We start from the raw sequence: 15,565 nt of genomic DNA on the forward strand, positions 1-15,565 counted from the left end.
ACCTCTTGCGGCTCCTTCGCCCCCCCAGGTCAGCCGTGGCCTTTGCGTCCCGCCCGCCCCCCTCGCCTGCCCCCCCCGTGGAAGCCCCACGCCCTGCAGCCCCAGCCGAGGCTCCTCCGACCCGGCGCAGCTCCCCTCAGCTTCAGTTCCGGGTGCCCCCCCTTCTCCCATCCGAGTTTTCAAGCCGCGCTCAGAGCGCCTTGAACACCTGTAGCACCCCGAGGCCTCGCTTGGCTCCCGGGTTCTGCTGCCTGCCCAGACGCCAGGTGACACTCGGGGCTCTCCAAGGCCGTTCCTGCCACTGTCTCCAGCTGCGGGGCCCCCAAGAAACCACAAGGGTGAAGAGGCACACAGCCTCCTGGCACCACCCGGTCTGCCCCTGGGGCTGAGGGACGCCAGGCCCTAGAAGAGGCAGCCACACGAGCGGACGTGGAGGAGAGGATGTGCCGGCTGCCTCTGAGGGCCCTGTCCCCCCATGCCCAGCACTCCCGCTCCGAGCGCACGCCCCCCCATGCCCTGCGCCCCCCCCCCCTCTGCTCCGAGGGCACTGGTCCCCTGTGCCCAGCGCCCCCGCAGCCCTGCGCCTCCGCCCCAGGGCGACTGGACAGCCTTCCCTCATTCTGCAGGTCACCCTTCGCAGGCTCAGCGCTCCCCGAGGCCGCGCGGTCCGGGCTCCCCGGGCTCCCCCAGCCGGGGACTGGTGCTCTCTGGGGTTGGCGGATCTCACTGTCTTGGGTTTGAAGATGGTCAGGGATTTGTAATTTTCGAGATAAAGCAAGCAGGGAAGGGGGTGTGTGCTCTACAGCCCTGTGTTTAGACAGGGGGCTGCGGAGAAGGTTGGTTTTTCTGCAACTTATGACTCCCTTCAGCACACCTGTGCACACGCACGGGCACACATAATGCGCACACGGGAGCACACGCATGTAGACATGCACAGGGACGCACACACACAGACACAAACGCTTGTACACATACACACACACGCACAGACACCCACTCTCTCCCCGCTGGCTTTCCAAACAAAGCTTCTGCCCGCAGACTTTTCTACCCTGGCCTCCTGGTTTTACGGGCAAATAATTACTTTTTGCAAAGCAGATTCACCCCCGTGACAAACCCCCCGCGTCCAAATCTATAATTGGGGCGGTTAGAGCTGCGGCCCATTTGTCTGTTTAAACGCGCCAACTCTGGACAAACCATCCTAAAAATGTGTAATTATAAATAAACCTTCACCTACCTCAGCTGGCGGGGTTTTTAATGACGGCACTTGATGTCAATCAAGGCCAGGGCTGGGCGTGCGTGTGAGGGGCCATTCCAGAAATTTCGTGGACATAAGCCGTTCCCCTTATTCTGTTATGTGTATTTAAAAGGGGGAGAGGGGAGAGGAAGCCGGGAGGGGAGAAGGGGAGAGGGGCTGGGGATAGAAGGTGGCAGGGAAGGCATTTTAGCCAAAGGGCAGTGTCCCACCAGGGGGAGAGCCGGGCCCCCACGCCCTGCCCCTCTCCCCTCTTTGTCTCCCCGGCCCCCCTTCCCCGCGTGGGGGTGAGCAGCGAGCCAGGAGTGGGTATCTATTCGCGGCTGGAAGGGGTGGGGGTCGCTGGCGCTCCTGTGGGGGCGAGGCAGGGGGGCAGCAGGGAGAGCAAGGCTTGGGGGGGGGGTCTTAAGAGGGAAAGTAATCAATGGATGCGTATTCACTTTGTCCTCCGAGGCGGATTCTACCCGAAGGAAACACTGAACTTTGTAGTGTGAGCAGCAGCTGAAATTTAGAATTATTGTTTCCTTCTAACAGAAGACTCATTTTCCACGGCCACATTTGCAGCATAATAAGCTTTTTGTTATTTTTTCAATTAGAGTCAATTGACCTAACAAAATGCTTGGCAATTAAGTGATTTTTGTAATGGTCCGGGGGTAATTTAGCCGAGCTTGTCAGCTGTGTTTCATGAAGCCGAGATGTCTTTTTTTTTTTTTTTTCCGCGGCTTCTCTCTCTCTCCCTCTCTCTCCTCTCTCTCTCTCTCTCTCTTGAGCATAATGGCTCATAATTTCGAAATCTTTTCCTTCTGTTTCCCTCACAATAATTCGCAATTACAGGAAGTTGTTGGAGGTGATTTTTTTTTTCTACCTTGCCTTTTGAGTCAGTAATTTTAAATAAAATGTACATACTTATAAAAAGGCAGCTATTACTGAAATCACTTTTTGTGTAAACTCAATTATTTTATGAATAGTGACACCAGCTTATATGGGTCCCACTCCCGAAGGCTGAGGCATTATTATCTTCAGGGTAAAAGGTTTGGAACATTCGGAGCACTCTTTCCAAATCGCACCAGCTTTCAATAAGGTAAACACAACTCGGGGCGAGCGGGAGGCGGCCGGGTTACCTGGGCCTGAAAAAAAGACAGAGGGAGGCATCATCTGCAGCCTCCTGGCCGCCCCCGCCCCTCGGCAAGTCCTGGACTTGAGCTTCTCATTCTCTGATTTATGAGGGGATTTCTCATTTGCCTAATTGATGCATTTTCTTAAGACGACATCTGGAGTTACATTTCCCTTTTAAAAGGCTGCCGTTAGATCTGATGACTGGATCAGATGTTCCTTCATTGGATTACTATCTGTTTATACCTTTATGAAAAAAGAAAAACACCAACAACAAACAAACATATTCCGTTTGAATCTGCGTGGTGCACACTTCTAGAAACAGCCAGGAAACCGTGTGCCCTTGTTCTTTCGAACAGTTTTGGCAAAAGGAGGTAACGCGAGTCCTCGTGGGGCTGCGTGTTATCGAGCTTCATCTGTAACCTTTAGAAGGCGCACGCATGCTTCTGGGTTACTAGACGTGGTTCACGCCAGTCTCTGGTCTCACACCCGAGTTAGAATCCCCTGTTGACTTCTGTTGGTCCCCATTGTGAAAAACAACTTAAAGGCGACTCACTTGACTCCTTGGCGGGAAACCTTCCAGTAGGGGGCAGTAGGAGAGCAAGCCAGCCAGACTCCATGTTGGCTAGCTAGCCCTTCACCGGGGCAAGACCACCAGCCCTGAGAAACCCCTCGCTTCCTGGCGAGACCCAGAGCTAGAGAGTTCCATCAGTGCCTACCACGGGTTTTGAGCTGGCTTCCCAATTCGTCCTGGACAATGTCTACTCAAATGCTCCTCCCTCTCCACTGAGGGTCTCTGTCTTTCCAAAGGGGCTCAGCAGGCTGTGTTTTTTGCCGTGTGGGTGCTAGGAGCTCCGGGCAAATCCCCTCCCAAGGCTGCTGAGGAGGCACTGGGAATGGGGACTTCTCGGCTGCTGAGGCTCTCGCGAGGCCTAAGGAGACAGATGTCCAGTGCCATTTGACTCATGCTGAATTTACTTGACACCCAAATTGAGCCATTATTTCCTTTTCCTGCGTCTCAATTTCCCCAACTCTAAATTGGGGAGGTCGGGCTAGATACCATCTGCAAAACAATGGCACATTCATTCATTCTTTCCTGCCTGCACTCTGTCGTTCATTACTACACGCATGCGTTCATTCATGCTTTACTAAATGCATGTTTATAGGGGAAGACACATTTTGTGTGTTAACAGGGTCATAGTATTCTTGGATTCGAAGTGATCGCCTCTTAAAATATGGGATCTTAGTTCAACTCCAAGTGGTTTCTTTATGTTACTATTTTATTATCATCATTATTATCATCATCATCAGTTGTAAAAGTTGTCCTCATCAAAGACATAAAGAGATGTTGGAGACGTAGACTTATTTCTCGGCGTTTAATGAGGTGTGTGCTTTCCACGGTGACATCCTACTGGTATTTTGAGATATTGGGACGTCTCTCCCTATTTCTCTGGTGGTCAGGAACGGCGCTCGGTGTGGTTTAGTTTAGATTCTAAGTCACAATGGTTTGGCCTGGGCTGGGGCTGGGCCAGGCCCCGCAAGGCTTTGATTAATCCACTGCACCTCTCATTTTCCTGACTATGAAAGGAGAAGCTTCAGTTCTGAATAAGCATCTTGCAGAAGAAAGAAGCCAAAGCAGAAAGTATTAAACTTTCATCCAACACCATAGGAGAGATGTAGTTATTAAATTTCAGCTGCTTATCAAACTGATATAAAAGTCATTTTGCATGATTGCTTGGCATCCTCAAATCTTCTGCTTTTATTTGCAATGCATCTCTGTGCTTTCTTATTAGAAAAATACTCAAAGGATGAAAAAGCTGATAATATTATTCAGTTTTGACAATTAGGTAGAAAAAACCATTCGAAGAAGTGCTTTTTTATTGCAGCTGGTAATAATATCGGGGGTCCTCTTGATAGCAGTCTATACTGATGCTACCCAAGGTGACACTGGTTTTATCTTCTAATTGTCACGTACCAGTTGTGCTGGATCCGAGCAAGGGAGGCCATTGCCAGTCTTTTCATCGGTACCTATAACTCCGGTTTATGTGACACGTAGAAGTACACTGAGCCCCTTGCATTTGCTTATTCTTGTCTTTATGGCTGGTCCACTACGCTTATAGGACCCCGGAAAGGGACATTGGCCATTCATTCAGTGTGTCCTTGTTGAACAATTACTGTGCGCTGGGAAATGTGTTAGGGCCCACGGAAGGAAGTCCAGGCAGGAGTCCGCCTACAACTGAATTACATTTCTTCTTCTTCGATGAACTGGCCTTAGTTTACTTTTAAATTACGTACACATGCAGCTTTATAAGTGACTCGGACATTCACATGCGGGTAGAGATGTGGTATTTTAGCATCGCTTCGCTAACTTCCCATGGTCCGTAGAAATCCAAATGGTTTCTTTTTATCTGTTAGCCAGTTTTAGAGACCCGATTGGTAAGGTGAGCCCTCTCTAATAGCTTTCTGAGCTAGAGACTCACTTTCTCATTGGACAGCAACGGGAACTGAAAGTGACTTGCCCGGGGTCACAGAGCTGGTGCGTGAGTCCAGCCTGGTCTGTGCCCCCATAAAGAGAGAGTGTCATTTTGGACCCGGCCTATTGGCAGGAGTTCCCCCCCCCCTCCAGATTCTTCTTCCCAGAGTCTCCACTACCTTTCGGTTGCGGTTTTTTGGAGATGTCAGCACAACTCATCATGGCTCACTAATGAAGGTAAGTGTCAGGCCTTCCAGAGCAAAGATGGGGCAATGGGAGGCCCGCCCTCCTCACCTTCCTTCACACCCTCCCATCTATCTACCCTGCTCTGAGGTAGGGAAAGAGGCCTTGTTACCCCGTCCATGGGACTCATACTGATACGGGAAGGGGAAACTCCTGAAATCCAGTCCTGGGGAGGTCAAGAGCCCTCGGTGGAAGAGGGGAGTAGCGGCCCCACCCAGGGGAAGTAGTTCTCATTGAAACTCAGGAGCGATCAGAATTAACTCAAGATTTACTGAGCACCTTCTATGAGCCGGACAAGGTTCTTGGTGCTCAGAACGGTGAAAGGAACGAACAGGGGCAAAGCTCTCGCCTCCAGCTGGCAGTCAGGTTTACGGCACCAGGCACAGTAGCATCTAAGAAGGCTGTGAGCGCTACAGACCAAGTTATCAGTGAGCAAGGTAAAGGAGGAGAGGGAAACATTTCCATATTGGGCAGCCTGGTCAGACACGCGGGAACCAGCCCCAGATCCGTCTTGGGAAAGTCTTCTCCTCCCTCTCCTCCCTCGGTCTCACGTGTCATGATTCTGAAAGAGGAAGCGGAACTCAATCAAAGGTTTCCAAACTTGGGTGATCTTAGGAATCACTAAGAAGAGCTGGTTTTTTTTTTCTTCCTTCGTTTTTGGTGTTTGCAGGTTTTTGTATGCAATCCCAACTCACCTATAGTTTCAGGCTATGAGGTTATTATGATCCAGGGCCTAGGAATCTGCATTTTTGTTGTTTACAAAAGGAGCCCAGGGAATTTCAGGCGTGTGACCAAATCTGAAACCCTGGGCTAAGTGGCTGGGTGCACCATAAGGGCGCCATAGCCCTTATAATCTCTGTGACCTTGAAATTATCCCTGAACACAGGAGTATTCTTTATTCCCAGGGTTGTTAATGGGGGTTAACTGATCCAAGGTTTGTTCAGTCTAGCACCTGGACCAGGTCTCAGCATATCTCTGGAGCCCACCGTTCCCTTTCTACGCCACCTTTCCGTTCTAACACCAAATCCTGTTTCTCTGGGATGATGAGCACAAGACAAAGACATCTGAAGAAGCAGCAAACTCTACAAGGACTGAGAAAAGACGAGAATACGGAATTGGATGAGCGGTTACCCTGCCGAGAAAGAAAAAAGCCTCTAAGCCATAATTCAGGCGAGCCAATGTTATCAACGTGGTTCACAAAATACGCCTGCAGTTAGCGGAGATGCTGAAGAAAGGCTGGACTTCAGTGTTTCCACAACGAGTGCATCCTATACTGGATGAGGTTTGATTTCCTCCAGGTCGGGGGTGAGGGAAGGTGGCGATCCTTGCGTCTAGTGGGCTCCTGGCAGACAAGCACCGGCATGGCTCCTGCCCCTTCGCGCAAAGCTCTGACATGCCACCCCTGCCCTCAGTGGCCTGGGTGCTAGGCAGAAACCTTTGTCTCGTTCATCACCTCGGCTCTGACCAAACTGAAATTGCATTTGAGGAGACGAAAATGAAGCAGAAACAGAGATGCCAGAGATCCCCCACCACGTAAATATTCATGGATGGAGGCGTAGAATGGTCCTTTCCACTTTGGTCTCCCAGGAGGGCTCCTTCTCATTCCCCCCACCACCGTCTCACCTTCTCTTCTCTAGTATATATTTTCATAGGACTTACTCCCACCCGATAGATCATCTCTTTCACTGTTGGTTGTTTTCTGTAGGCCGTCTCTTCCCCTGACGGGAATGAAAATTCATGGGAGTCAGGGCTTTAGGCTGCCATTGCATCATAATAGGTGCTCAATAAATATTTTTGGAATGAATTAATTTCAACTTACTCCTGGGTTCTTACTTACGGATGTCACATTCTTGCCTTGTTACTCTTTGCCTTGCATTTCCCTCGCCCACTAAGCTGTCATCATCATGCTATACCTAGCTGATAGAAAAAGGCAATTCAATTTCTTTAATCTTTATTTTTGAGAGAGAGAGAGAGAGAGAGAGAGAGAGAGCATGAGCAGGGGAGGGACAGAGAGAGAGACAGAGACAAAGAATCGGAAGCAGGCTCTTGGCTCTGAGCTGTCAGCACAGAGCCCAATGCGGGACTTGAACCCACGAACCGTGAGATCATGACCTGAGCCGAAGTCGGACACTTAACCGACTGAGCACCCAGGCGCCCCTAGAAAATAGCAATTCAGAAAGAAAAGAAAAACAAAGGAGAAAGAATAGACTAGTAGAAAATTGAACATAAAGGTATTCAATTTAGCATTATCGTCTTTATACATTACAGTGGATGCCCAGACACTGTATAGATCTTCTAGCTTGCATTTTCATTTGGGGCACACTCTTATAGAATCCACCATGGTAAGGACAGAACAGGATTTTAACGGCCAAGGGCAACTGCAGATTGGTTTGTAAAATTGCCAATTTCTAATATATTACAGGGACGCAGAAAAGAATGAAACATATTTGCAATGAGTCAAATATAGATTTTATTTTTGAAAACATACTTTGATTAATTTCAGGTACCTAATTATCTCCTCAATTTAACAACTATGTCTGTTTCAATGACAGCTTTTAAAAATATTTGACTCTAATAAACCTCCCCTAAAAACTTGTTATGCTATTAATTTGATAATATTTTTTAATGGGACTGTTCATTTGGTAACGAAAACCTAGTGCGTGCCTTAAGAAGTCAATCCCTTCAAAAATGGGATCCAAAATAGTATTTTACTATCTTCTTGCCCAAATGGCTGTGTTGGGTGTCCACACCGCCATCTAGTCTGACGGCCTTGGGGGATGTCTCTCGGAGACCCTACAAAGCCCTCGGGTCCACATGGACTCCAGCTGTGCAACTGATCCGCAGTGCAGTGCGGTCTCCTACACAAACACCACTTGAGAAACTCAGGATCCTGCCATTGCCCACATGTTCTCGATAATGATGATGAAGACGTCTCTAGTGGAGAGATATAGATATTCCTTCCCTTCCTTAAGGGTTTGTTTTTCATCAGCAACAGCAGATTAAAGAGGAGCAGTGACTAAGAACAAATAGGTTTCTCCATTCCTAAGGTGTCGCGTGTCGAGTGTTGGCCCGAGAGCCAGAAGAACGTCTAGATTCTAGGCCTAATCTGCCAGCGACATTTCTGTTCAAGCCCCCATCTCTGTAGTTATTTACTGAGAATCTGGGTCCGGTATTGATATTCGATCAACTTACAAGGGCAAAACAGCATGACTGTGGACCAAATTTTGGACTTTCTGGAAATTCAAGCCAGCGAGCACGTTTCTAATGAATGTTCTGTACCAGGCCGGAGTACTGTATTTCCTCTGGGGAGTGGAATTAAAACATATGCTTACGTGTATGCGTACACACGGACATACTCTAGCGACTGCCCACAGGAGGATTACAATTGGAGACACAATATCATACAGGAAGAAAAATGTAGAAGTTCGGGACTCCCATCTCAACACCACCCTTCGGGGTCTCTGTGACGGGGGACAAGTTGCTCAGTCTCCTTGACCGACAATCTCTGCATCTGAAGACGGGCCGTTCAGACATAGGCACCGTGGGGTAGTTACAGAGCCGAAGGGGGTCCATTTTGATAGACCGCCCCACGGGCCCAGGCACACAGTAGGTGCTCGGTGAAGGGCGGCTGTGATGGTGACGACAACATTGATGACGACGGGGACAGAAGGGTCCAGTTGTAGCATTCCGTAAATAGGTTTTGCAGGACAATAGGAAATCTCGGCTCAGAAGCTGTAAGTCAGGGGCCTGAAGGCTATGAGTCACCACTTTGGTTCGTGCCTGTCAGTTCATTTTTGAGAATCCACAGAAATAGAAATGTTCTATCAGACCAACTTGGATTGCCATCTGGCCCACACATTTTCCTGGCACGGCCCGAAGGCCAGCACTGCTATTCTCCCCTCCAAGCAAAACCCCAAGTTTAGCAGAGCAAAATCTGGTGCTGAAATGCATCAAGTATAGCATTGGTTAATTATCACGATTAGCATATTAGTAGTAGCTAAGGGGCAAGGAATAAGAATAATAATTGAATATGGGCTTATAGTAGTTAATGTAACTACTAGTTATATTAATACGAACTGCTAGTAAACTGTTTAACAGCAGCACCGATAGGGCACAGTTTCTACACTTTAAATGGCTTTCACCTTCATTAGCTTGTTGAGCCTTCCTTTGGCTATATTATCATCCTTAGTTTTTCTTTAGGGAAACTGAGGTTTCAAGCAGTTGAGACGTATCCCAGGTGATGAGCTGATACGCAGAAAATCTGGAATGGGAAAGTCTGCCTTCCGGTTTCGTGTATAGCAAGCCCTGGAGATGGCGACAGGAAAGACAAATTCACAAAATAAAGAAAGCACTTCTTGGCTCAATCTCTGAGTGCCCCAGGATGCCAGCCAGGGCAGGAAGGAGCTCAGCCCTCATCAAATTTGACTCTCTCACACAAATGAGGAAACTGAGGCCCAGAGAGGCAAGCGACTTACTTTCAACGAATAACCTATGACACAGATTCCAAATTGATTTTTTTTTTTTTTAATTTCTGAGTTCCCCGGTCTTGAGCCCTGAAAGTGATCTTTTAAAAAAAACTTCTGTGAGCTGAACATCAAATGGTCAAGTTTCTTAAAGGTACATATTAGCTCATCATTTAGCTCAAAACCATGGTCTAGTGCTGTATTTCCAAAAATGTGTCCCATTCAACTCGAATTCGGTAGCGTAGTATTAGCGATGATGGAAAAATGGGATGTCTTGGTAAATTACTTTGAAATATTCTGAGTTAAACATAAATTAAACAGGTTTTTTTTACTGCTGACCTTTTTGTTTTTATACCTTAAATATGCAAATAGTGGGCTACGTCCCCATCCATCTTTGACCATGAAGTCCTATGTGCTCAGAAAATCCCTCGAGACTCGTGTTCCAAAGATCAGCTTGGGACACTTGGGCTCAGTGACATTTTCTACAGGGTTTTGGTGCACGTGCTCCGTAGCAGATAATCCTGATACATGAAAGTCTGCTGGGTTTACTTCTCAATCTGTGGCCAACTTATAGAGGGTTGAAGTCCCTAAAAATATAAACTGCGGATATAAGGAAAGCCATACTGATCTTGTTTTATTTTAACTGCAATGACTTTCCAGGCAACTGAATCCACTCTGCGGGAGCAGATTCCAAACCTCCTTCTCGGCCCTAAAACTCCCCATAAGTGACACTCTTCTCCCGCCGCTGTTTACTAAGTGCCTACGATGTGCCAGTTTTCACACACGTTCTTGCTATTTTAGGCTCCCACTTCTGGATCTGGGCACCTGAGAAGAAAACATGCACAGAAGGGTGAATATTTATAGGTTTGAGGCTCCGCATCTAGATAGCTGTGCTTGAACAGATAATTGCTAACAATAGTCCTAATCCCTGAATGTGATCACATAAAGTGAGGGGTGACCTCAGCCATTCCTTCAAGGTGTCCTAGATAATGCAGCTATGCAAAAGAGAAAAGAAAGGACCAACGATGAGGGCCTTTGACGTGAGGAGAACTTTTTGTAGTAAAGAATATTAAGAATAACTGGAAAGAAACGAGAGAAGTCCAGGAGATTTGGCCAAAAGCTTGGTAACATTTGCCGTTCTCAGAGGCTTCTTTGATTTACTATTAACCCTTCAAATTCATAGGCTTTGAAATTGAAGAGTTCTTAGTGGTTAAAAACTTGGCTTCAACTCTGTCCTGGAAATCTGATTGTTTGTCTGTTTGCTTTTTTACGATCTTTTTAGGGAGAAAAAAAAATGTTGACATTGAACATTGCGTGTGAATAAACAGTTACAGGATGGCTGAGGGTGTGGTCATTCTGACTTAAATTCTAAACATTTCAATTTGTTTTACATTTCCAATGCAGCATAGAAACTCATCCCTTGCTCCATTTTGAAAACAAAACAAAACAAAACAAAACAAAGCCAGAGACAAAAACGAACAAACAAACAAATATCAGCCAAAGTACTGAGTTTGAAAGCGTGTTCCAGGAAACTGTAACTTTCTTTCTCAAAGACCTGCACGTATTGATTTTTTCCTTTGCACTTAAGACCACGTTTTAAAAGCCTGTCCCTCCTGTAGTCTCCCTCCTCTTTGAATATGTAAAACTCGGCATGCATCTAATCTGTTCTTCAATTGTCCACTTGCACCTTCAAATTATGGGACAAGTGGCCAATTGGGCCTGCAATTGGCTAATTGCACTGACAATTAGCCAATTGTGGGTATAATTAGCTGCATGTAGAATTAATCATATGCACAGAGTGGGCGGCCACTCTTTGAAAACATAGAACTAAATGTGTTCTAGATGCACATCTGTACCCAGGCACAAAGGGGACACAGGCGAGGGTCCTTGATGAATCACTCTTAAGAGAATCACTAAAACAAATTTGGTGCTTGGTTTAAAAAAAACCCCGTGATGAAACCCTGATCATCAGTCTACTCACTTTCTCTACTAGGAGCTCAGCGTGGACAAGGTAAAAAAAAGGTCCCAGCATCGAAAATGCATTCTTCAAACGGAAGGCCTTTGCAACAAGCTATGTTGTCTGCTGATACCCCCTCGCTCCCGTTTAAAATTTTAAATAAAACCTTTGTATTTATGATATAGTTGGTGAGTCGTATCAGGCAGACTCTATAACTAGAGCCCTTAGTGAGGAACCTGACTCCTTTTGGTCCACAGTGTAAAATGTCAACTCATTCATTCCTAACCCCTAAGCTTCTCAAGCTGGTGTGTGCCTATTCCTGGGAACCAGGACATGACCTCAGGGGAAACACAGTGCTTGTCTCTGAAGCATCAATTTTATTTGATGGGAAGCAATACAAAATAAGTTTAAAGTTTAAAATACACGACAGAAAATTTTGAAAGTAGTTACAGTTGTGGTGGTCAAACTCCTATGGGTTCATTTACTTACCTCCTACAACCTAATTTCCTGATCTATAAGGACAAACTAATATAGATTAATGATAACTACCTCATGGGTTTTCTTTTTTTTAAGAATTATGTAAGGTCATTGAGAATGATATAATGAAAGAGAGAGCATGAGAGAGAGAGAGAGAGAGAGAGAGAGAGAGAGAAGGGGGAGTGAGAGAAAGAGGGGAAAGGAGAGAGAGAAGCAGAGAGAATGAGATCTTGGAAACCAAGACTCAGTAAAATCAAGACATTAACACATGCAAACCTCTGAGATTCCTGCCATGATGAATTTTGTCTTTATCTCAGCATTTTACTGAACAAAAGTGACCAGAGACCAGTCTTTTCAGGTAAGACCTATCACTTGGTGATGGGAAATGCCCCTCTGGATCGGTCAGTTGCCCACAGAACAGAATCCAGGGATCTTGGCTACTTCTATCCCTCATCACGAACCTCAAACTTGCCTTCAACTCTCGTCTTCCACTCAGAGCAGAGCCTTTCAGAAATCTACGAAGACTGCAGGCAGGTGGGTCCACTGAACTTTCCCCCTACTGTTGCTCCTCCTATGTTTTAAATGACCATCACCAACTTGAAACAAAGATCATGTGAAGTGGATGCGGGTGTATCCCATGTTAGAGGTATTGAAGGAGAGAGAGCCATGAATGACAGACCACTTCCTGAACCTACAGACATACTTTTTTTTTTTTTTAATTTTTTTTTTCAACGTTTATTTATTTTTTGGGACAGACAGAGACAGAGCATGAATGGGGGAGGGGCAGAGAGAGAGGGAGACACAGAATCGGAAACAGGCTCCAGGCTCTGAGCCATCAGCCCAGAGCCTGACGCGGGGCTCGAACTCACGGACCGCGAGATCGTGACCTGGCTGAAGTCGGACGCTTAACCGACTGCGCCACCCAGGCGCCCCCAGACATACTTTTTAATGATGGGGGGACAGTTGTCTTTCTCCTAGGTTCTAAATGTTGATGGATTAAATATATATATGTATATATATATAATATATATAATAAGAGTATATACATAAATATATAAAATAAGAGTCTATATATAAATATATATAATAAAAGTATATATATAATAAAAGTCTATACATAAATATATATAAGAGTCTATATATAAATATATATATATGAGTCTATATATAAATATATATATGAGTCTATATAAATATATATAATAAGAGTCTATATATAAATATATATAATAAAAGTATATATATAATGAAAGTCTATACATAAATATATATGTGAGTCTATATATAAATACATATATAAGAGTCTATATACAAATATATGTAAGTCTATATAAATATATATAATAAGAGTATATATATAATAAGAGTATATATATAAATATATATAATAAAAGTGTGTATATATATATACTTTTATTTAATTATGTAAATTGCATACATACCATATCTATTTCTAGGAAGGAAGGAAAAAAAGTAGGGAGGATAGGAAGCATTTAAATTTACATCAGATACTTTGACAGGTATTACCTCATTTACTCCTCAAAATAATAACATCAAATATGACTAATAATGGCCCCATTTTTAGGGTGAGGTTACTGAGCTTTGGGGAAGCTTGAGTGATTTTCCTAAGGTTATGCAGTAGCAAGCCAAAGACGTCCACAGTCCAAATCCTTATATACACATCTACAAACCTTCTTTAGAATAAATTCTTTAAACATAAACCATGTGGCCATAGACGTATGAGAAAACATTACGATAATTATATTTCATGTTCAAATGCATATAAAAAACTCATCCAAGTGTATGTTTCTGAACACAAACATCTGTAGTTTTGATCTTCTATATAAATATTCATTTGTATGAAGAAATTCTACCAATGGTTGGGGTGCCTGGGTGGCTCAGTCGGTTAAGCGTCCGACTTTGGCCCAGGTCATGATCTCACAGTTCGTGGGTAGGAGCCCCGCGTCGGGCTCTGTGCCGACAGCTTGGAGCCTGGAGCCTGCGTTGGATTTCATGTCTCCCTCTCTCTGCCTCTCCCTCTCTCTCTCTCTCTCTCTCTCTCTCTCAAAAATAAATAAACATTAAAAAATTAAAAACAAATTCTACCAATGGTAATGTTGTAAAGCTTTTGTCTTTTCTTCTAATTGAATTGGCCTAAACTCTGGATTTACAGATCAATGTTTTCATTACTAAAAGACCTCCTCAATGCAAGTCAAAGCCAGAATACCTATGCCGTCGCAGAGCCCCGATGACAGTGCGCAAGAAGAGACTCATCCATTGAACATGCTCCTCTAGTTAGCCCTTTGTCCACGCTGACTTCTCTACTGTTTATCGGTAATGTACTTGACATTTCGCTAAGTATGTTGTCAGCATGTAAACAAACTTAGCCTTCATAACATCAGCCTTGACTCCCACTTCAAATGCTACCTCTCTGTGACATCTCCCTTGGGATAGATCTAAATATGTTTCAATACCCTCACAGTGCCTGTCCTGTAAAATGTATCTGTTGTGTTCTTATCTGTATCTATCAGCTATTGCGGTAACAATGCTGCTTAACAAATAACTCCCAGTTACTTGTCATCCTGTGTTATGCGTAAGCTAGAGTAGGCTGAAGCTTTGTCGTCCTGTTCCAAGCTGCTGATGGACTGTGGATCCGCTCCCTGTGTCTTCTCATTCTGGGACTGTTAATGAAGCAGCCTCTGCTTACTGCTGGTTGTTGACCATCACAGAGGTCAGGAAATGAGAGAGCTGTGGACACACGGCTCCAAAAGCCGTTGCTTAAATGTGGTAAACGTGACACGCTTTTACCTTCCATCGGCCAAAGCAAGTAATACAGTCAACCTCTATGTCAAATTGCTGGGGAAATAAACTCTGTTTTCAGGGAGGCAAAAATGGTGGAAAAATGAATACTTATGAACAAATAACCAAATCTACGGAGTTATCTTTCTACATATTATTTTCCTCCGACTGATCAGTAAGGTAAAAGAACATCAAATACGTGTGTGTCTTCTTATCACTTATTACCAGCAGAGAGTGGGTATCCAGAGAAGGCTCATTGAATATTTGAATACGTCATTAGCTTCATTCAGGAGCAAAGGCAGGAAAGCATCAGATGGTACTTTCTGAAAGAGCCAAATTGTATCAATATTTAACTTTTTAAATTTCTATCTCTCTGACGCATGTACACACATACACAGCTTGCGCCCTTTCCTTTAATTGTGTCATTTTGTAGATGAGAGAACCAAGACTTACAGAAGTTAAGAGATTTGTCCAAGGTGGCCCAGCTAAGAGGCAGCCAGGTTCCGAATCGTACACAGGGTGTCTTGAGTGAGTATCGTTTGATCTTAGCCCGCCATTGATGCTGTACTTCATCCTCCTGTCGTTGGGCGTCCCTGGTGAAGGAGAGGAACAGTGTGGTAAGCGGAAAAGCCTTCTTAAATGACGTGCTGAGATGTTAGAATCAAGAGTAGCATGGGGTGCCTGGGTGGCTCAGTCGGTTAAACATCTGACTCTTGATTTCAGCTCAGGTCATGATCCCAGGGTTTAGGATCAAGCCCCACGTTGGGCTCTATGCTGGGCATGGAACC

The 15,565-nt window shown here is 45.1% G+C and overlaps 1 long non-coding RNA gene across 1 annotated transcript; it reads right to left on the minus strand.

Annotated features, from left to right (window-relative positions):
• Window positions 1-7,574: 7,574 nt before the first annotated feature.
• Window positions 7,575-15,340, minus strand: LOC115517281. Its single transcript, XR_003969765.1, has 3 exons — window positions 15,231-15,340; window positions 15,003-15,100; window positions 7,575-9,386 (listed from the first exon to the last, which is right to left on the minus strand). It is a non-coding gene; the product is annotated as an uncharacterized LOC115517281 (long non-coding RNA).
• Window positions 15,341-15,565: the final 225 nt, after the last annotated feature.

The sequence above is a fragment of the Lynx canadensis genome, chromosome B3 (genome assembly GCF_007474595.2).
Source record: "Lynx canadensis isolate LIC74 chromosome B3, mLynCan4.pri.v2, whole genome shotgun sequence".
NCBI lineage: Eukaryota > Metazoa > Chordata > Mammalia > Carnivora > Felidae > Lynx > Lynx canadensis.